General features: G+C 45.4%; 1 protein-coding gene across 6 annotated transcripts in view; it reads left to right on the top strand.

The window, feature by feature from the left end:
• The window catches only part of GRIK1 (glutamate ionotropic receptor kainate type subunit 1), a 652,481-nt gene that overhangs the window by 265,935 nt on the left and 363,457 nt on the right, over positions 1-23,089 (top strand). The gene's annotated exons all lie outside the window — the stretch shown is intronic.

Genomic DNA, 23,089 nt, shown 5'->3' with positions numbered 1-23,089 from the left:
ATGTCTTTGATTAAAATCAGCCTTATACCTTTGTCACTCTATGAAAGATCAGTCTTTTCTGATTACAATCTCTATGGGCCTCTATAACAAGGCAGTGCATTGAACAATGATGTACTGTAACTATAGCAACCAGTCAATTCAAAGCAATATAGACAGTTTGATTGGCTGCTGTGGGTAATTGCACATTTCTTTATTAAAGCCCAATTCCAGGAAGCTTGAAAATGATCCCTTGTGGTGGGGCTGCGTCCGCACTGTCAGGGTTGCTAGCTTGTTTAATCTACACGAGGGAAGAAGTGCTTTTACTTTCCTGATCCTCTGCTTTCCTAGATGGCACTTCTCAATGCTCTGGCATTGGACTATCCCTCAGTGTCAGCCTGCATTGGTCTTGATGACATTAGAATCTTAGACTGCTGGTGCATAGGAAAGAAGTTGCTAAAAAATATATAGATAAATAAATTCCCTAGACCTAAACAAGCAATTAAAGGGATTCTAACGGAAAAAAAAAAAAAAACAATATGTCATACTTACCTGCTTTGTGCAATGGTTTTGCACAGAACAGTCCCCATTCTCCTTGGGTCCCCCACCAGTGCTACTCCCTTCTCCGCCCTGCTGAGTGCCCCCATACCAATCGGTTTGCTATGGGGGCACTTGTGCGTGTTCGCTATCGAGACGGCTCTCTGTGTCCATTGACAAAACAGAGCACAGCTCGGCCCAGCCCCCTTTCCTTCTCACTGACTGCGTTTGACAGCAGTGGTAGCCAATGGCTACCACTGCTGCTTCTATGTCCAGTGAGGAGAGAGAGAGCCTCTACTCTTGTGCACATCGCTGGATTGAGATCAGGCTCAGGTAAGTATAAGGGTGTTGGGGGGGATGCTTACAGAAGGTTTTCCACCTTAGTGCATAGAATGCATTAAGGTAAAAAACCTTGTACCTTTAGAACCACTTTAACTATTGGAGTGCACACACAGCCCCATTGCATGGAATATTTTTTCAAGTTTCCTAAACGTGGGGTTTAAAGGGAGTGAAACCCTGTTCACATATGAACCCAATACCCAATCACATTGGGGGGGGGCAGGATCTGGGGGTCCCCTTGTTAATGCAGGTTGCCGCGATTACAGCACTTTTTATAGTGCGACAATCACGGCAGACCCGCATCGCGATTTGAGGCGTCATTGAAACAAATGGCATCTCAAATGCGAGTCCCGCAACTTGTCATTCACACATCTGCACTTTCAAATCGTGGGCAGATTTGTGACAAATCTGCCCGTGATTCAAAACGCTGAAGTATGAATGCAGCCCAACATGGAAGGGAGTTTACAGGCAGAGGAAAAAAAAGCTCAAAGTCTTGTAAAAGAATTGTTCTTTAGGCCAAGTGTGCATTAGGCCTTACAGGATAGCAATCTACTGTATACATTTTACATAATTAGTACATAACTTTAATCATGTGTATTCCAGTGGCGGCCTGTCAATTAGGGGCACCCTGCGCCATCCCCTCTCTCCACTTCACCCCTATATGCATAATGGATAGATCTATCCATGCCCGCCGTAGCCACCCCCTATTCATGCGTCTGGCCCCTTTCGGGGCACCGGGCACATGAATTATAGCTGAGCAGCTTTTTTTCATTACAAAGTAACTTTTCATTGTGAAAAACAAATGATTGAAAAGACATATTTACAGAGTACTGGCTGTACACTGCTGTGGCCAGAATGGCCTTCTAGCTGAATTGTGGGCATGCTGACTTATCAGCACATGTAAACACAGACAATTCTACATAAAGTAGAAGATGTACAAAAGACAAATATGACTTCAACATGGCTGAACTACTTTTCAAATATATATATCCCTTACAATTAAAGTAATTGAATCAAAAAATACCCTAGACTGTGATAGCAAGAGGGTAACAAATCAAACACAGAGATTTCTTTAATTTTGTCATTTTTGCAGTGTCTGGGGTGGATCCAGGTGACTTTTCCTTTAAGTTTTGCAAAAACTGTACATGAAATAGATGCTGTATTGAGTCTCCACACATTTCTTTATGTATAAATGTCTCTTAACAATCCACAAGTCACCCGGCTTTAGTTTTAGATCCTTCCAAACTTTTAGGATCCGGAATTGGGGAGAAAACACATACCGTATTTATCGGCGTATAACACGCACTTTTTTCCCCTTAAAATCAGGGGAAAATCGTGGGTGCGTGTTATACGCCGATCCCCGCTATTTTGTGATCTATCGGAGCGATCGCCACGATCGCCGCCGACATTCACATAGCGTGTAGTTTTAAATATGGCGCCGCGGAGTTCGGAGGGACTCAGCGGAGCTGAACGAGCGCCGCAGAGAACACAGTGACTGGGCGGAGCCGAGATACACATAGCCGAGGGTTCTCGGCTCTTCTCTACGTCGTTCACAGTCATGGCCAGTCCCGCCATTGGACCTGTGCTATGTCCATCATAGGGACTGGGCATGACTGTGAACGGCGCCGAGAAGAGCCGAGAACCCTCGGCTATGTGTATCTCGGCTCTACCCAGTCACTGTGTTCGAACTGAACGAGCGCTGCCGAGTCCCTCCGAACTCCATATATAAAACTACACGCTTTGTGTATGTCGACGGCGATCTGTCCAAGCCTGTAATGGACACTGGGGGCAAGGCTGCACTGACCACTGGGGGCAAGGCTGCACTGACCACTGGGGGCAAGGCTGCACTGGAGCAATGCTGCACTGACAAGGCTGCACTGGGGCAAAGCTGCACTGACAAGGCTGCACTGGGGCAAAGCTGCACTGACAATTCTGCACTGGGGCAAACCTGCACTGACAAGGCTGCACTGACAAGGCTGCAATGGACACTGGGGCAAGGCTGCACTGACACTGAAAAGGCTGCAATGACACTGACAAGGCTGCAGATGGACACGATAAGGCTGCATTGATGGGCATTTAAATGTAAGTTTTTTTTCCTTAAACTTCCCTCCTAAAAGTTTTTTTCCTTAAAATTCCCTCCTAAACTTAGGGCGCATGTTATACGCCAATAAATACGGTAAAAGAGTTTGTCAAAAACCTTAAAAGATCAGCAACGTTCTCTGTGAGATCCAAATGGAGGACTTCAGTTGCTGAGACAAAATATAAGCAAGTGAGTAACACACTCCCAAACCAAATTCTATAGGGAGAGAGTCCAACATCCCCTTAGGGGCTTGATAAAATATAAGAAAACATTCAGGCAAAAGTTTTCTAGTTTCTTACTCTACTTTGTCCGCTACATTGTAGACAGTAGGGAGTGTAAAAATAAAACATCAAAACTTCTAGTAAGGACTCTCCTATAAAAATGATTTCCTCTGTTACTCTCTGTAGATTCTGCACGCTATATTTACAAACTACTTCTGATAACACTTTTTACTGTGGCCTTTGCAGTAGCATTTACTACTGGACATCCAGAAAAAATGTCCATACAGACAAAATGCATACTCGTAAGATCCTGACTTGGGCATCTGGATATATCTTCTTGTAATCTCTGGAAGGGATGTTCAGCTTTTGGTAACACCTATGGTAACAGGTAAAACAAGAAGTGGTTTGTTATAAAAACAACTGTGGAGAACCCTGGCTCTATCCCATGCTCATTTACTAAGGCAGCCATAACTGTTTGTGACTGATGACATGGTCCATGTGTCAAACTGGAGGGAAAAGAGTGGCTGGCAGACATAAATAATCACCTTTTCCAAAGTCCTGTTTCATAAGAAGTTTCCCCCTGTGGACCACTTGTTCTTCTCGTTCTGGGGTCCTTAAATTGAATTAATAACCCCAGGTATACTGGGCCAGAACTAGGGTGGAATCTGTGAGTTGCACAGACCCAGCAAGTATCCGGGGCTGTAATGCAGCATCCTTAGTCACATGGTCTGCTTCCATGTTCAGGGTTTTAAAGTTAATACGGCTACCTCAGCAAGAACCTGGAAGGCTGAAAACAGCCGATCAAATTAACTTGGCATGCTTTATTGGTTTACCTGTTGAAGTAAAAACAAACTTCTGGCTCTTCAAATGGAACCAAAAGCTCTTGATATCTCCACTATCTATATAAATATACACTCTATTTTTAGCTCACAGGCTTTGCTAAAACATGGAGCTCTGCTTCTTGAGCTGGGGAAAAAGGATCCAATGACTTTGAATACCTAGTATCCTTCTGGGTGATAAACTGTATCCTCTGTATAAAACCGGGAATAACTCTACAAAAAATTAAATATCTGGGTCTTCAGGGAGTGTGTCCTGCACTGGGCTCACAGCAGCTCATTCCTACGTCATCAATTTAACACACATGTGTCTTCCTTTGTCTCCAGCCTCCTCCAATAGAGGTAATAAGGTGGCTGGATTCAAATGTACGCATTTTTCATTGTTAGATTTGTACATAAACAAACTCATATTTTAAACCTTTCATTAGACAAACATTTAGTTAGCTGTATATTTGCTGCGCAGAATGTCGGACCATTAAAAATTAAATATTTGACCAAAATAATGTCTGTAACTTTGTCTAATAGCACCTTTGTAAAAAGCTACAGCTCTGATATATCAGGATGAACCCTTCATTACTGGGCCCAGCTACATAAATATATTACAATGGCTTGTTTTCTATCATGCTGTTTGTGTAAGAACTCCAGTTTCATGTTTCAAAAGACAACTTTTTCCTGGCAATATTATAATAAATGATAACAATACCCTGCGGTCATGGAGAGATGTCCATAAATCCAAAATATTCTTCTGCTTATACCACTGTACTTACAAGGAAAAGGGGTACAATCCATACATTCTGCTTTGGATTTCAAAAATAAAAATAAATAAAAACAAAAGGACCAACAATCTGTATGATGGACCAGAAATCATCAAAAACTAAAAAACAACTGGCTGCAGGTGGCATCTATCCTAAAAGGGTGTGTGGACTTGATGTGATGGGTCTGTTATATTTACATTTTATTTATTATTACTCTTACATCATGGACCGCACATCAAGTTATTACTAAAAACCTTAACATTTCATTTTTGTAGAAAAACTTCTTATGTATCCCACCAAAAAAATTCCACCAGCCGCCACTGGTTTATACCATACCTAACAGTTACCAATAGATATATACCCACTAACAATATGAAACCAAAGAGGTCTCTTAAAGTTGCTCCACTGTGAGCTGCTTGACATCATGGACATCTTCCAGCTTCAAAATGTACACAGGATAAAATAACAGAGCATCCTATTTTAAAATCACTGTTAAAACTGGAACTTTGTTACAGTATATTATAAAAGTGAGTACACCCCTCACATTTTTAAAAATAATTTATTATATCTTTTCATGTGATAACACTGAAGAGATGACACTTTGCTACAATGTAAAGTAGTGAGTGTACAGCTTGTATAACAGTGTAAATTTGCTGTCCCCTCAAAATAACTCAACACACAGCCATTAATGTCTAAACTGCTGGCAACAAAAGTGAAAATGTCCAACTTGGGCCCAATTAGCCATTTTCCTTCCCCGGTGTCTTGTGACTCGTTAGTGTTACAAGGTCTCAGGTGTGAATGGGGAGCAGGTGTGTTAACTTTGGTGTTATCTTTCTCACTCTCTCATACTGGTCACTGGAAGTTCAACATAGCACCTCATAGCAAAGAACTCTCTGAGGATCTGAAAAAAAGAATTGTTGCTCTGTATAAATATGGCCTAGGCTATAAGATGATTGCCAAGATCCTGAAACTGAGCTGCAGCATGGTGGCCAAGACCATACAGCGGTTTAACAGGACAGGATCAACTCAGAACAAGTCTTATCCAGAGGTTGTATTTGGGAAATAGAAGTATGAGTGCTGCCAGCATTGCTGCAGAGGTTGAAGGGGTAGGGTGTCAGCCTGTCAATGCTCAGACCATATGCCACACACTGCATCAAATTGGTCTGCATGGCTGTCGTCCCAGAAGGAAGCCTCTTCTAAAGATGATGCACAAGAAAGAATGCAAACAGTTTGCTGAAGACAAGCAGACTAAGAACATGGATTACTGGAACCATGTGCTGTGGTCTGATGAGACCAAGATAAACCTACTTGGTTCAGATGGTGTCAAGCGTGTGTGGTGGCAACCAGGTGAGAAGTAAAAAGACAAGTGTGTGGGAGTGTCATTGTCTGGGGCTGCATGAGTGCTGCCGGAACTGGGGAGCTACAGTTCATTGAGGGAACCATGAATACTAACATGTACCGTGACATACTGAAACAGAGCATGATCCCCTCCCTTCGGAGACTGGGCCGCAAGGCAGTATTTCAACATGATAACGACCCCAAACACGCCTCCAAGATGACCACTGCCTTGCTAAAGAAGCTGAGGGTAAAGGTGATGGACTGGCCAAGCTTGTCTCCAGACCTAAACCCTGTTGAGCATCTGTGGGGCATCCTCAAACGGAAGGTGGAGGAGTGCAAAGTCTCTAACATCCACCAGCTTTGTGATGTCATCATGGAGGAGTGGAAGAGGACTCCAGTGGCAAACTGTGAAGCTCTGGTGAACTCCATGCCCAAGGGGGTTAAGGCAGTGCTAGAAAATAATGGTGGCCACACAAAATATTGACACTTTGGGCCCAATTTGGACATTTTCACTTAGGGGTGTACTCACTTTTGTTGCCAGAGGTTTAGACATTATTGGCCATGTGTTGAGCTATTTTGAGGGGACAGCAAATTTACACTGTTATACAAGCTGCACACTTACTACTTTACATTGTAGCAAAGTGTCATTTCTTCAGTGTTGTCACACGAAAAGATATAATAAAATATTTTCAAAAATGTGAGGGGTGTACTCACTTTTGTGAGATACTGTATATCACACTGTTAGGCACACTCAGAAGCTAAGGACATAAGGCAACGGACAACAACTATCTGAGTCAAGATGTCCTCTCACCCCTAAACTCAAGCTAAAAAAGTAAAGCTAAATGGGAGGCAAATATAAATCTTCTATAAGTAAGCCTTCACAATCATAATTTTGGACTAAATGTTGGGGTTCTTGCTTAACCTAGGTGTGACTGTTTCTCTTCAAGCCAGGAATGCACAGCAAGGAACACAGTTATCTGAGGAGCTTGGCATCTTTATATTCAGTTTGCCCTCTCTTCAGTTTCCCTGCCTGCATCACTGTAATTGCTTCTGTTTTATAGGCACCATCTACACTGACTTTATCGTTGTAGATTACCAAACATTTCATGCTGCATCTCCTTTTTTAATATGATGTCCCCTATAGAGTGTTGAAGCCTCTTGAGGTTGTTAAAGCTCAAAAGTGCCTGCGGCTTCCTTAGTATGAAGGATTGGTTACCTTGATCCAATCACTGGGAGACCAAAGTCTTATTGAGTCTATTGATTGACATCTTGTTAATGCTGAAGATGGTTCATCAAAATCTGCCATTTCCTGTTCTTCTTCATATTACAAAGAGCTCTTGAAGGCACTCACAGAGTTATTAAAGTGCGGGAATCTTGTTTTCCCCTGTACGGTGTTGTGTAACACTGCAAGTTATTAATGTTTGCCTTTACACCCTAAAGAAACATGTCATAGATGCATCCTATATGTACAGTATATATAATTAATTTAAATGTATAGTTGTTAATATTGCTGATCTTTTCATACCTTTGCATGGCAAATATAATATTCCTTGGTCGGTTTCTAACTATGGATAGGGGTGATTACATACTTTATACTGTCTATGCAAATGCTGTAAAATTTTATGAACAACACATGGGCAAAAAAGGTCAATCTTGACAATTTATGGGCTATAAATGAGCAATTTTGATAATACTCAGGAAGCAAAAATTCAATACGGACAATACGTGGTCAACAAATGGTCAGTTGTTAAGAATTATGAGGGGGTGCTTGTTCATATATTCTAATGGTCAGTCTTTGTTCTGTACACAGGTAACAGGAATTAAAAAATTATTGTTTTACGCATCACAATGCTGGGTGGTTTGGGTGGGGGTTAAGGCCCACACAAACCATGCAGGTCAGATATGAGGATTATCTGTCCCTTTGGTCTCCTGAGATGTAAATCTAGTACTGGATACTGGTATTTAGAAAGAAGGTGCATATAACCTTTCAGAAACCCAACTTACCTTAGTGTCTACGATGTTTGTTGGTCAATCCTACCATAAAAGTCAAGGTGAAAGTCATCCCATCTATATGGGTACCTTATATTCTTAGCTTTCTTGTATTGCAGTACTGGATTACTGAGTCAGTAACTGATTAGAATCTGCTAGGAGGATGTTTTTCAAACTGATTTCTCAACAAATAAAGCATGGAGACATGGATGAATGGGTGGGTTTGCTTTGAATGTCTAAATAATTGAATAAATAGCGTTTTCAGTTTGTGGTGCTAAGATAGTTTAGTTCCACTTTAAGGCTGCATTTAAACCTGAGCGTTTTGTAGCTCGAAGCCCCAAAACGGCGTAGGAGAAAAAAAATCTATTGTTCTCTATGGAGTTGGTTCACATCTGCACTCCAAATTGCCAGAAGCCAAACACCTGGAGCTCAAAAAAGTTCTGGAGCTGATTGGGCAGATTGGTGCATTTTCTAAGTTTTTTTTTTTACTACAGAAATGCATGAAAACGTGCAAAGGGTGCATTCTTGAGTATTTTAGCATGTTTTGCTGCACATTTTTGAATGTTTTTATGCTCAAATGCAATAATTAAATAAAAATAAATAATAATAATAACAATAATTGTAAATAATAAATAAAACACATAAATAAATAACAATAACCATAAATAAATAAATAAAATAAAATAAAAATAATAATATTAAAAATAATAATAATAAATACAAATTAATTAATCAACCGTAATGCCTAACCTTAATACTAACCCCTAATCCTAATATTAACTCCTAACCCTAACCCCAAACCTAACAAAAATAAATACATACATAAATAATAAGGAAATAAATAAATAAAATAAATAAATAAATTAACCGCTAACCTCTAACCCCCAACAAAAAAATATACAATAGATAAATATATCAAAACAAATAAATAATAAATAAAAGTGGATGAAAAAGCTGAAAAGCAGAGCAGCAAATGATGAAACAGATTATATTTTTCTCTATTGGCCAAAAAAACACCAAAACGCTTTTCAAAAATGCGCATACAAACGCCAGTTCAGCAACGCAATGCTCATGTGTGAATGCAGCCTAGGGGGCATAGACTATGGTATTTGGAATCTCAGCATTGCATCACGTAGGAGAAAGGCTCTCAGGAAGATGTTAGCTTTCATTCTCTTATATGCCGTGGGAAAATGGAATCTGGTTTCTACAGGCGAAAAACTTAAATCTCCTTTCTTTTAGACTCCCTAGTGCTGCTCCATTGCTCTGTAATGTGCTTTATCAGTGTGCTCCATATTAAAAGCACAGAGTTAACAGTTCATAGCTGTGCTCAGGAAAACACTGATAACCCCAGTGTCTTCAGCCAGGAATAACTATAATAAAGTTAAATTGCCCCCAAGGATCATTTTTAATGCTCTCCTATTATGTGCAATTTTCCTGAAGAAATGCGGCCTTCTTCTCAGCCATCACATTCATGTCTTCATGTCCTTATCATTTAAGAGCTGGGTCATTAGAAGACTCATTATTGTTTATCTAATAAAGAAGACTGAGATTAATCCCGATTTACTGTCACTCACAAAGTGGAGAAACTCTTCAGCTTTTGAGCTATGTTCTACATTAGGACTGTGAGGATCATACAATAGGAATGCTGTACACACTTTAAAGGGAACGAGTGGGGTGTCATCAGTGAGCGCATATTTGTGCTATTTTTGCAGCAATAGCCTTTAATGACTTTTTAAAGTGACATTCACATTGTAAATGCCCATATTTCCAATAATTTGGGGTCAATAATATTTTAAAACTGAACTTTACTCACCCTCCATCCAGCAATCAACTGCCTCGTGTGTGCCAGCAACTTCACCTGGTTTTCTTCTGGGTTTTGGGATCGTCGGTCATCTCGATTGGTCACGCTGGGATGACATAACTCGAACCCATCTGCGGAAGTTCATTCACCATGCAGATGCCACAATTGCACATGGAGCTGCGCATGCTATTAATGATATCACAATGCACTAATGTGCCAATAGTGTGGTAACCTTTACAATTCCACAACATTATAGTGTGATCCTAGCCTATGGGACTCTGGATTAGCTAGGCAGCAGAGGAGTAGCAGCCTGCCTTGTGGCTTGTTTAGTTTAACTGAAAATTTGGATTGCAGCACCTGATAATGGATGAGTCACTGGGATGATTCATTAGATTCTGTTTGTATATTGCAGCATGAGCTACAGAGCTCTGTAAGCAACTGGACTTTTACAGCAGACTGTTAGGCTCAAACAAAGCTTAAACCCACTCCCACCCCCCTTTTAAATCCTATTGTGCGCTGTCATCTCCCTACAGGTCTTGTTTAACAACCAGGTTGAGCAGGTATGCTTTTTTAAAGGCATAAGAACCAGCACATGGCGTTCCTATTCAAAACGCTTTATTGAAGATCAGGCAGATACCAACATATGTTGACCATAAAATAAATTATGGCCCTAGAATTGTTCCTCATTTCGGCATGTGGGGCAATACATATTATGTGTTGTGCAATCGTCATTTTCTTGCACATGCATGACCTGTGCATGCTTTTGCATTGGTATGTGCATGTACATGGGTGTGGCAAGACTTCTAAAAATACCGTATTTATTGGCGTATAACACGCACATTCATTTTAAGAGGGAAGTGTCAGGAAAAAAACTTTTAAATAAGGAACTTTGAAGCAAAATAAGGGTCAGTGTCCATCTGCAGCCTCACCATTGCCATCAATGCAGCCTAATCAATGCCCATCTGCAGCCTCACAAGTGCCATCAATGAAGCCTCATCAGTCCACATCAATGCAGCCTCACCATTGCCATCAATGCAGCAGCCTCACCATTGCCATCAATGCAGCAGCCTCACCATTGCCATCAGTGCAGCCTGATCGATGTCAATCTGCAACCTAGAGGAGACAGCGAGGGGGCAGGATGAGCGCCGACAGATTACCTACAGTGAGAATCTCCTATCAAAGATAGAACAGTGGTCCAATGGTGGCCCAGGTGACGGGACTTCCTATTACAGAGGCCGCCAAGTAAACAGGAGATTCTCACTGTATGTAGTAATCTGACGGCGCTCGTCCCGCCTCTCTCCCTGTCCCCTCTGAGGCAGCTAACATTGAAGTATTGGCGTATAACACACATGCGCTATTTGCACCCGATTTTCATGGTGAAAAAGTGAGTGTTATACGCAAATAAATGCAGTATTTCAAATTTTTTACATTTATTTTATAAACTTTTTTTTTGCCTATCTTCATTGATATCAAAAGGGTGCTAGAAATCACACTTTAAGGAAACACAGGGGTCTATTAGACCCCTAAAGTCTACCTAAGTCTACCTAAGCACATTGAGAAAAAGCTGAGTGCCTCTGGGTTCATACTGCACAGGGGGAATAATCTATGAAAGTTCCCTGATCTCCTGCGGTTCTGAGCAGGAGGGACAGTTAAGCCCAGGACACATGGGGAAAGCAGAGTGGCACCATCTACCCAGCAGTGTAAACATGGTTGGATGAGCTGTCACTTCTACTCGAAAGTCGGCAGGTGGGAGAAAAAATGTAAACAAATTCTCGGCTGCTATAGCGGCCAGAGGATTGTTTACATGTCAGTGCTGCTGCCATTGTAGCCGTTATGGTGGTGGCAGCTAAAGGGTTAAAACCCGACCTTGGGCTTGCCTCCACCCCCCCCCCCCATCACCATCTTTCTCCTCCCTTTCCCATTGGAGCACCCTTTAAAAAACAATATACTTTACAGGATGCCAGGGATAGGTCCTGGACAGGTAATATACAGTATTTCCCAACTATATGAGTTATGGTCCCTTTAAGGAAGAGTTCAAGGGACATGTTTCAGTACACAGGGGTACAAGAACATATTTGGGGGGCACACCATACAATGCGTTTAAATTCAAGATGGTGCTGCTATAAGACCTACAAACAGTACAAAATATTTTACGGAGCACACATACAAGAATGACATTTCCTGCAGGGCTAGTTAAAAACACCTGAACATATTCAAAAAATACGGGGGTTGGTCACACTATATGGTCATATAGTGCTAAGCCCACTTACTGCAACAAAGTACCCCAAATTAGTGGGTCCTACTCTAGTAATAGAATGGAAGATCCTTTGTCTCAACCATGGGAGCTGAACTCCTCTATGTGGGAGAACTGAAGGGGATACATCCTAACAATGGTGGCCACTAATTAAGAGGTAATGAGGAGGGGGAGGGGTGCTCCAGCCCAAAAGACCTGGTCAGGGGGTTCTCCCCCCCATGCAAGGTGAGGGGTTCTGGGATAGACCAGTCAGAGAAGACAGAACTGACTTCAATACTCTCTAGAATGGTAAGTCCTCATTTGGGACCTGGCATTTGGTGACTTGGAGAGCCTGTGGGTGAGAAACAGCCTCCAAACTCTGATTACAGGGACTTTGGTCCCAAGAGGGTTAACCCACAAAGGGAGGCTTGAAAAGCAGCACGAAGAGTCAGCAGGTGTCTATGAGGTGAAGTGGATTAGTCCACAGCTGTAAGATGGTGTGGGCTGTCTGGTTACTGAGACTTGGTTTGGTGAGCTCCTGTGGGTTGTCTTGCAACCCAAAACAGACGGGAACCCTAACCCCAAGTGTGGGACCGGGCAGCAAGCCATTTTTGTGGCCTTTATTATACTAGGACTGTTTACCTTTATTTTACTGAGGAAAGCTGTTTGTGTTTGCTTGTTGTGTCAGACTGATAAAGACTGTTTACTTTTACAAGCAGCTGACAGGTGATTTAAGGCTTTCCAGATTACAATACTCACTTTTTTTCTAGGTGCCAGTGGTCTGATCTGGTCATTTCATGGGTCCTATTTGCCCTTTGTAGCACTCTCCTGTGGGTCTGGATTGGGGCAGTGTCTTGATGCCCTGACTTCACAGGAAGTGGGTTAAATGATGCTGGGTGGCACTGGATCAGTGGGTGAGCAGATGACAGCACTGGAGATAGGGCGAGTATGCCAACTGGAGCTGCTTTTTTTTTTAACCAATCCCGAATACTTTGAGGTTTCGTAGATTTTTCACAAGTTAAAGTTGGAGTTTAAAGATCCTCATCCAATTAATGGAATTATAAAAAAATAAAAAAATAAAAGATCACATAATAACATTTACAATGCAATACAAATCCTCCTTGTAATTCACATGAATACAATAAAATGCTCATACAGTTAGGTTGATATATCCTGATGTGGTTGGTAATGTCCTCTCCAGGGTAAACACAGCACTTTGCTAATTTGCAAATAATCATCATATGCACATTATTTGATAAATAATTCCCAAATATAATACAGAATAAACAATAAAGATAATGAAAAGTTAAAAATGAATGTCAGGCAAATTAGTTAATGTAAATTCCACATACTCAGTAATAATTCCCCCAGAGATTGTTGATCATCCATACCAAAAATACATATGTTTATCATGTGCTATCACAGACCATTAGATTCATCCCCCCAAATAAATCACCAAATAAATAACCTTTAAATTCGTTCTAAAAGGGGATAATATTCTCTGCAGCAGCTTTACTGAATGACCCCCAGCCCATATACCATGTATTAGAGGGGGGGCTTTTTCAATTTAAAAAAAAAATAAAAAAAATAAAAACAACAGGTTTGTTGGATCGAATAATACCATATATCTACTAATTTGTTCAAACTGGGGCTCATTCCAGGTTTTGCCGATTGGTTCACCCATCTTTAGTTATACTACATAAGCAGGATTATCTGCATTAAAGTGGTTGTAAACCTCAGACATGAACTATGAACAAAGTATATCCCTCTATAGTGTGTACTTGTCTCAATCCAGAGCACTAAGTGTAATTTCTGTCTGCTGCTTCATTCCTCTGCTATCTACCTAAATTACTTCTGACAAATTTTCCTGACACCAAGACAAAAAAGGTGACAGGGGAGGGACCTCCATCAGATTGACAGCCTCAGCTCTGTTCCCGTGTAATGTGTGAAGAGGGAGCTATGGTGTCTCTTCGCCTCCAATCAGCTCTCAGAGCACTCCTCACTCCTGCCTTTTTGCTTGCACAATATTGTATGATGGAAGTCTACAGAGCTTCCCCTCCTTCACTAAGCTCTGGGGAAAATTCCCTTGAAAAGTATAACTTCCCTTGCAAAGTGAACAGTCCATTTGCCTTTAGTAAATACACCCCACAGTGCAGAAAAAAGGCAAATGAGAAAAACATCACACCTTTTTTTTTGCTATAAGTACATGTAGAAGTTTTGCTTTTCAAAGCAGACACATGGTAGAAGCAATGACAGCAGAAGACAGCACGTTCCCTTGGATTTTGCAAATGCGGGAACTCATAAAACTTAATAATTATATCCAAAAAGGGATATCAAATGAGAAAGTTTATTCTTTTTCAATTTAAATCAGACAAAAAAGAAAATCTATAAAAATATCAAAAATAAATCATTCTGGTTCATTAATCCCATTGCTTCTCATCGTCACTCAACCATATTATTTCTATTTAAAATAATTACAGCATGAAATATATAATTATATTAAGTCATCAAAGTTCAATCCATATACAGAATTAGTTGTGCAATTACTAGCAAATGTGCGCTATAAATACGACTGCAAGGCAGACACAGTCAGCGAAAGGTTTAGTCCTATTCAAAATAGGAACTTTCAATAATAGCTTTAAGGGAAACAAAATCATTTACAGTGCGTTGTTTTACTAAGCGAACAGTCAGCGGTTTTACAAGCCAAATAAATATTTCTTTATGTATCCGAAAAACTGGTATTTACAACGAGGCCAAATGTTAGTGGACTCAAAAGCTTGCCGTAATTGCCAAAATTAAAAACATGCTGTAAAAGCATAAAATAGTGTAAAATAAACTTTAAAGTGGAATGACCTAATAGATTCAGCTTGAAGTGATTGTACAGGGATAAGAGGAAAATGTTTATCATTGTTAGTAAGAGGAAATAATGTAGTGTTGTATATTCCTAACAAGCTTCTAATGCATGCCAAACTGGCGGTGTGCAGGCACAGAGCCGGATAGGAAATCTCACTATTTTAACTGATTACAGGCATACCCCACTTTTAAGTACACAATGGGGTTTATTTACTAAAGCTGGAAAGTGCAAAATCAGTCTCACTTCTGCATAGAAACCAAAAGATTGGTTTGCGCAAAAGTTATAGCGTTTACAAAATAGGGGATAGTTTTATGGCATTTTTATTAATAATTTTTTTTTTTACTAGTAATGGCGGTGATCAGCGATTTTTATTGCGACTGCGATGTTATGGCGGACATGTCAGACATTTTTGACACATTTTTGGGACCATTGTCATTTATACAACAATCAGTGCTATAAAAATGCACTGATTCCTGTGTAAATGACACTGGTAGTGAAGCGGTTAACCACTAGGGGGTGGGGAGGGGTTAAGTGTGTCCTAGGGGAGTGATTCTAACTGTAGGGGGGATGGGCTGTGTATGTGACGTCACTGATCTCTGCTCCAATGACAGGGAGCAGAGATCCAGTGACACTGTCACTAGGCAGAATGGGGAGATTGCTGTTTACAACGGCATCTCCCCGTTCGTCCTCTCTGTAAGGCGATCGCGGGTATGCCCGCGGCGATCAAGTCCGCGGGACCCGCGACCCAACTCACGGAGATCGCGGCAGGCACGCGTGCGCGCACACGGCGGCAAATTCAAAGTAACGTACAGGTACGTTACTTTGCGCAGCCGTGCCATTCTGCCAACGTATATATCTACAGGATGCGGTCGGGAACCGGTTAAAGGCTAATACCCCGCACGGTCGGACATTGATCGGATATTCCGACAACAAAATCCATGGATTTTTTCAGACGGATGTTGGCTCAAACTTGTCTTGCATACAAACGGTCACATAAAGTTGTCGGAAAATCCCATCGTTCTAAAGGTGGTGACGTAAAACACGTATGTCGGGACTATAAACGGGGCAGTAGCCAATAGCTTTCGTCTCTTAATTTATTCTGAGCATGCGTGGCACTTTGTGCGTCGGATTTGTGTACACACGATCGGAGATTCCAAAAACAGATTTTGTTGTTGGAAAATTTTATATCCTACTCTCAAACTTTGTGTGTCAGAAATTCCGATGGAAAATGTGTGATGGAGCCTACACACGGTCGGAATTTCCGACAACAAGGTCTTATCACACATATGTGTGTACAGGGCATAAGCCTTTTTCTGACATTTGTTGCTAACTAGTTAAAATTAGTACTTTTTTGCTAGAAAATTACCTAGAACCCCCAAACATTATATATATATATATATATATATATATATATATATATATATATATATATATATATATAAATATATATATACATTTTTTTTTTTTTTTTAGCAGAGACCCTAGAGCAGGGGTCCTCAAACTACGGCCCGCGGGCCACATGCGGCCCACCGAGGACATTTATCCGGCCCAATCCACCCAGGGCCGGATTCCCGACAATCCAGGCTCGGGCCGGGGCCAGGTCGGCTCGGCTTCGGCAGGGAGCATATCCGCTCCGCTCCGCTCAAGCCGCCTCCCCCACACCAGTAATGGAGGGCTCCGTGTGCCGCGCTGCATGCTGGGAAGTGTAGTTCCCAGCACAGTCCCGCACGGAGACAGGAGGCGAAAGAGCGGAGGCTTCCACCAACAGCCTACGAACAAGTGAGGACCCCACTGTCCCCCTGTTCACCCCACTGTCCCCCTGTCCACCCCTCTGTCCCCCTGTTCACCCCACTGTCCCCCTGTCCACCCCTCTGTCCACCCCTCTGTCCCCCTGTCCCCCCTCTGTCCACCCCTCTGTCCCCCTGTCCACCCCTCTGTCCCCCTGTCCACCCCTCTGTCCACCCCTCTGTCCCCCTGTCCACCCCTCTGTCCACCCCACTGTCCCCCTGTCCACCCCACTGTCCCCCTGTCCCCCCTCTGTCCACCCCTCTGTCCACCCCACTGTCCCCCCTCTGTCCCCCTGTCCCCCCTCTGTCCACCTCTCTGTCCCCCTGTCCACCCCACTGTCCCCCTGTCCCCCCTCTGTCCCCCTGTCCCCCCTCTGTCCACCCCTCTGTCCACCCCACTGTCCCCCCTCTGTCCCCCTGTCCCCCCTCTGTCCACCCCTCTGTCCCCCTGTCCACCCCTCTGTCCCCCTGTCCCCTCCTCTGTCCACCCCTCTGTCCCCCTGTCCACCCCACTGTCCCCCTGTCCACCCCTCTGTCCCCCTGTCCCCCTCTGTCCCCCTGTCCCCCCTCTGTCCACCCCTCTGTCCCCCTGTCCACCCCTCTGTCCCCCTGTCCACCCCACTGTCCCCCTGTCCCCCCTCTGTTCCCCTGTCCCCCCTCTGTCCACCCCTCTGTCCCCCTGTCCACCCCTCTGTCCCCCTGTCCACCCCTCTGTCCCCCTGTCCACCCCACTGTCCACCTGTCCCCCCTCTATCCCCCTGTCCCCCCCTCTGTCCACCCCTCTGTCCACCCCAATGTCCCCCCTCTGTCCCCCTGTCCCCCCTCTGTCCACCCCTCTGTCCCCCTGTCCACCCCTCTGTCCCCCTGTCCCCCCCTCTGTCCACCCCTCTGTCCCCCTGTCCACCCCACTGTCCCCCTGTCCACCCCACTGTCCCCCTGTCCCCCTCTGTCCCCCTGTCCCCCCTCTGTCCACCTGTCCACCCCGCTGTCCCCCTGTCCCCCCTCTGTCCACCCCTCTGTCCCCCTGTCCACCCCTCTGTCCCCCTGTCCACCCCACTGTCCCCCTGTCCCCCCTCTGTCCCCCTGTCCCCCCTCTGTCCACCCCTCTGTCCCCCTGTCCACCCCTCTGTCCCCCTGTCCACCCCTCTGTCCCCCTGTCCCCCTGTCCACCCCACTGTCCCCCTGTCCACCCCTCTGTCCCCCCCTCTGTCCCCCTGTCCCCCCCTCTGTCCCCCTGTCCACCCCTCTGTCCCCCTGTCCACCCCTCTGTCCTCCTGTCCACCCCTCTGTCCCCCTGTCCACCCCTCTGTCCCCCTGTCCACCCCACCCCTCTGTCCCCCTGTCCCCCCTCTGTCCACCCCACTGTCCCCCTGTCCACCCCTCTGTCCCCCTGTCCACCCCTCTGTCCCCCTGTCCACCCCACTGTCCCACTGTCCCCCTGTCCACCCCACTGTCCCCCTGTCCCCCCCCCTCTGTCCCCCTGTCCCCCCCTCTGTCCCCCTGTCCACCCCTCTGTCCCCCTGTCCACCCCTCTGTCCCCCTGTCCACCCCTCTGTCCTCCTGTCCACCCCACTGTCCCCCTGTCCACCCCTCTCTCCACCCCTCTGTCCCCCTGTCCCCCCCTCTGTCCACCCCTCTGTCCCCCTGTCCACCCCACTGTCCCCCTTTCCCCCCTCTGTCCACCCCTCTGTCCCCCTGTCCACCCCTCTGTCCCCCTGTCCCCCCCTCTGTCCACCCCTCTGTCCCCCTGTCCACCCCACTGTCCCCCTGTCCACCCCACTGTCCCCCTGTCCCCCCTCTGTCCCCCTGTCCCCCCTCTGTCCACCCCTCTGTCCCCCTGTCCCCCCCTCTGTCCACCCCTCTGTCCCCCTGTCCACCCCTCTGTCCCCTGTCCACCCCACTGTCCCCCTGTCCACCCCACTGTCCCCCTGTCCCCCTCTGTCCCCCCTGTCCCCCCCGTCCCCCTCTGTCCCCCTGTCCCCCCTCTGTCCACCCCTCTGTCCCCCTGTCCACCCCTCTGTCCCCCTGTCCCCCCCTCTGTCCACCCCTCTGTCCCCCTGTCCACCCCACTGTCCCCCTGTCCACCCCACTGTCCCCCTGTCCCCCCTCTGTCCCCCTGTCCCCCCTCTGTCCACCCCTCTGTCCCCCTGTCCACCCCACTGTCCCCCTGTCCACCCCTCTGTCCCCCTGTCCACCCCTCTGTCCCCCTGTCCACCCCACTGTCCCACTGTCCCCCTGTCCACCCCACTGTCCCCCTGTCCACCCCTCTGTCCCCCCCTCTGTCCCCCTGTCCACCCCTCTGTCCCCCTGTCCACCCCTCTGTCCTCCTGTCCACCCCACTGTCCCCCTGTCCCCCCCTCTGTCCACCCCTCTGTCCCCCTGTCCCCCCCTCTGTCCACCCCACTGTCCCCCTGTCCACCCCACTGTCCCCCTGTCCCCCCTCTGTCCACCCCTCTGTCCCCCTGTCCACCCCTCTGTCCCCCTGTCCCCCCCTCTGTCCACCCCTCTGTCCCTCTGTCCACCCCACTGTCCCCCTGTCCACCCCACTGTCCCCCTGTCCCCCCTCTGTCCACCCCTCTGTCCCCCTGTCCACCCCACTGTCCCCCTGTCCACCCCTCTGTCCCCCTGTCCACCCCTCTGTCCCCCTGTCCACCCCACTGTCCCCCTGTCCACCCCTCTGTCCCCCTGTCCACCCCTCTGTCCTCCTGTCCCCCCCTCTGTCCCCCTGTCCACCCCTCTGTCCCCCTGTCCACCCCTTTGTCCCCCTGTCCACCTCACTGTCCCCCTGTCCACCCCTCTGTCCCCCTGTCCACCCCTCTGTCCCCCTGTCCACCCCACTGTCCCCCTGTCCACCCCACTGTCCCCCCCTCTGTCCCCCTGTCCACCCCACTGTCCCCCTGTCCACCCCTCTGTCCCCCTGTCCATCCCACTGCCCCCCTGTCCATCCCACTGTCCCCCTGTCCATCCCTCTGTCCCCCTGTCCATCCCTCTGTCCCCCTGTCCATCCCACTGTCCCCCTGTCCACCCCACTGTCCCCCCCTCTGTCCCCCTGTCCCCCCCTCTGTCCCCCTGTCCACCCCACTGTCCCCCTGTCCACCCCACTGTCCCCCTGTCCACCCCTCTGTCCCCCTGTCCACCCCTCTGTCCCCCTGTCCACCCCTCTGTCCCCCTGTCCATCCCACTGTCCCCCTGTCCATCCCACTGTCCCCCTGTCCATCCCTCTGTCCCCCTGTCCATCCCTCTGTCCCCCTGTCCACCCCTCTGTCCACCCCTCTGTCCCCCTGTCCACCCCTCTGTCCCCCTGTCCACCCCTCTGTCGCCCTGTCCATCCCTCTGTCGCCCTGTCCATCCCTCTGTCGCCCTGTCCATCCCTCTGTCCCCGTGTCCATCCCTCTGTCCCCCTGTCCATCCCTCTGTCCATCCCTCTGTCCCACTGTCCACCCCTCTGTCCATCCCACTGTCCACCCCACTGTCCCCCTGTCCACCCCACTGTCCACCCCACTGTCCCCCTGTCCACCCCCTGTCCACCCCTCTGTCCCCCTGTCCCCCCCTCTGTCCCCCTGTCCATCCCTCTGTCCCCCTGTCCATCCCTCTGTCCACCCCACTGTCCCCCTGTCCACCCCTCTGTCCCCCTGTCCCCCTGTCCACCCCTCTGTCCATCCCACTGTCCCCCTGTCCATCCCTCTGTCCCCCTGTCCATCCCCTATATATATTATTATTTATTATTCATTCTTTTATTCTTTTGCACTACAAAAAAGATGTGTGCATAGGAATTTAGGAATTAGTTCATATTTTTTTTAAACTATAGTGCGGCCCCCCAACAGTCTGAGGGACCGTGAACTGGCCCCCTGTCTAAAAAGTTTGAGGACCCCTGCCCTAGAGAATAAAATGGCGGTCGATACAATATTTTATGTCACACTGCACTTGTGCAGTGGTCTTTCAACTGCAATTTCTTTGTGAAAAAATACACTTCAATGAATACAAAAAAAAAACTAAACAGTAAAGTTAGTCCAATTTTTTTGTATAATGTGAAAATTATGTTACGCCAAGAATCGTGGGGGAATCTTGATCTTTATTCTACGCAAAAAAATTGTGACTCTCATTTTATCCAGAATTGTGCAGCTGTATAAGACACATAGAGCAACAGCATCACCAAACAGCGGGGGAGAGGTGGCCGCCGTCCACTCGGGGGGGTGGGTGGGTGGTTGTTTGCCGCTCCCCCCCCAAAAAAACAGCTGCCACTGGTGCCCATGGAAAACATGGCTGGCAGAGCTGCATAGGTGTGAACCTGGGCTAAGTTAGTGCAGGGTTTCTCAACCAGGGTTCCTCCAGAGGTTGCTAGAGGTTCCCTGAGCAATGAGCAATTTCTGCCTCTCAGATAAGTTCCCACTGACACCATTGATCTTTGTGGCTATCTGTAAGAAGGTAATTCTTCCCAATAACCACAAGTGTAAGGAGCATTCTTTCCACTGATCATCACAATATTGTATCATGAGTTGTAGATATAGTAATTTTTAGCTGGGGTTCTCCTGAGACTATAAACAGAAAAGTCAGTGCTACTACCCATACACCACATAGATAGCAGAGCTCCCAGGTGCTCGATCCACAGTCGCTGAATGAGTAGAGTAATGCAGAAAAAATTATCTGCACTCCGGTTGTTGTTTTAAAATTTCTTCATTTTATTGAATAGCCACAGTGAACAAACGCAGATTAAGTCAGTTGACGCGTTTCAACCTATAAGGCCTTAGTCATAACTAAGGCCTTATAGGCTGAAACACGTCAACTGACTTAATCTGCGTTTGTTCACTGTGGCTATTCAATAAAATGAAGAAATTATAAGAGCAACAACCAGAGTGCGGATCATTTTTTCTACGTTCTTCGGAGACTGTAAAGTTATTTCAAGGGTCTCTCTCTGTTGAAAAGGTTGAGAAAGGCCAAGTTAGTGAAACAACATAGGAAACAAATGTAGATGCAATTGCATAGCCAATATTACAGCTGGAGGTAGCAGAGTGAGCAGCTAGGTGTGTGTGCAATTTTGCACACATAACAGGTGCACTTGACTCTTGAGATCTAAAGCAAATTAATAGACAGATGGAACCATAGACCAGGGATCTTCAAACTATGGCCCTCCAGTTGTTGCAGAACTACACATCCCATGAGGCATTGTAAATCTCTGACATTCACAGACATGGCTAGGCATGATGGGAATTGTAGTTCCTGAACAACTGGAGGGCCATAGTTTGAGGACCCCTGCCATAGACTATAAATTTGGCTCTTCTAATGGATTGGAATATTTTTACTAGAAAATGTATGTGTTTCCTTTTTGTTAATATAAAGCATCCCTGAAATATGACTAATTTTCTCCAAGTATTCTTCTTGAACATGTGACCTCGTTAGAGGAGAATGCTTCCCTGCTCCCTGAGAAACTCATCTGGAAGGTTACCAAGGAGCTCCAATGAATGGAATCACATGTAACAGACAAACACAAATAGACTTGGCATTTATCTAACAGGCCATTTATATAAATTTATCCACACGGCAAGAGAAAAGGGCTTCATTAGAAGTAGGCCACTTTAATTGATTTAAATGCCTTAGAAGAGAGGAAAATGCACCATTAACTCCATTAGGCCCATTTATTTTCTGCAAGAGCAAAGCACCAACAATATATTTAGTTGCTATTTGGAATAAAAATATCTAATATAACTAAGAACATTCTTATAATCTGACTCTAGTATTCTCACTATATGACCGTGGCTCCAAAGGCTACATGAGCAGGATATAATTAGATGGGGCCTTCAAGTCAATTAGATGGGGCCTTCAAGTCATTGTAGTAAAAGTTTAAAAGAAAAACTTATTTTCTACCTCTGGTGATAGTCACATTTTACTAAGTGATAAAACGTGGTATGTTTACCACCATATTCTTTTGAATATATATATATCTATCTATATATATATATATATATATATATATAGATAGATATATATATATATATTTTTTTTTTTTTTTTAAATGATCTCTAGTTTCATATAAAATACAGAATTTAATGTAGCTCTGTAAACATTAATAGATCATTAAATGTATTTTTAAAGTACAAGCTACCTGAATTTTACCTGGTATAGGCCTCTTGCGGTTCCTGTTGCAGTCTGATGGTGATTTCAACCATATTAATGCACTTGCAACGACACAGTACTGCCTGTGATACTTTTTGTTAATTATTTAAATCTTCAGGACAATCTTTTGGGGTGTATCTACTTTTTCTCGGTTTGAAAGCAGATATCATCACACACAGGATAAGTTATAAGAATGGCTTTAGGGGAATAGTCTGATATTAGCTGTTCTGTC

The sequence above is a fragment of the Aquarana catesbeiana genome, linkage group LG02, assembly GCF_042186555.1.
Source record: "Aquarana catesbeiana isolate 2022-GZ linkage group LG02, ASM4218655v1, whole genome shotgun sequence".
Classification (NCBI taxonomy): Eukaryota; Metazoa; Chordata; class Amphibia; order Anura; family Ranidae; genus Aquarana; species Aquarana catesbeiana.
This window is presented reverse-complemented; position numbering and strand designations above follow the sequence as displayed.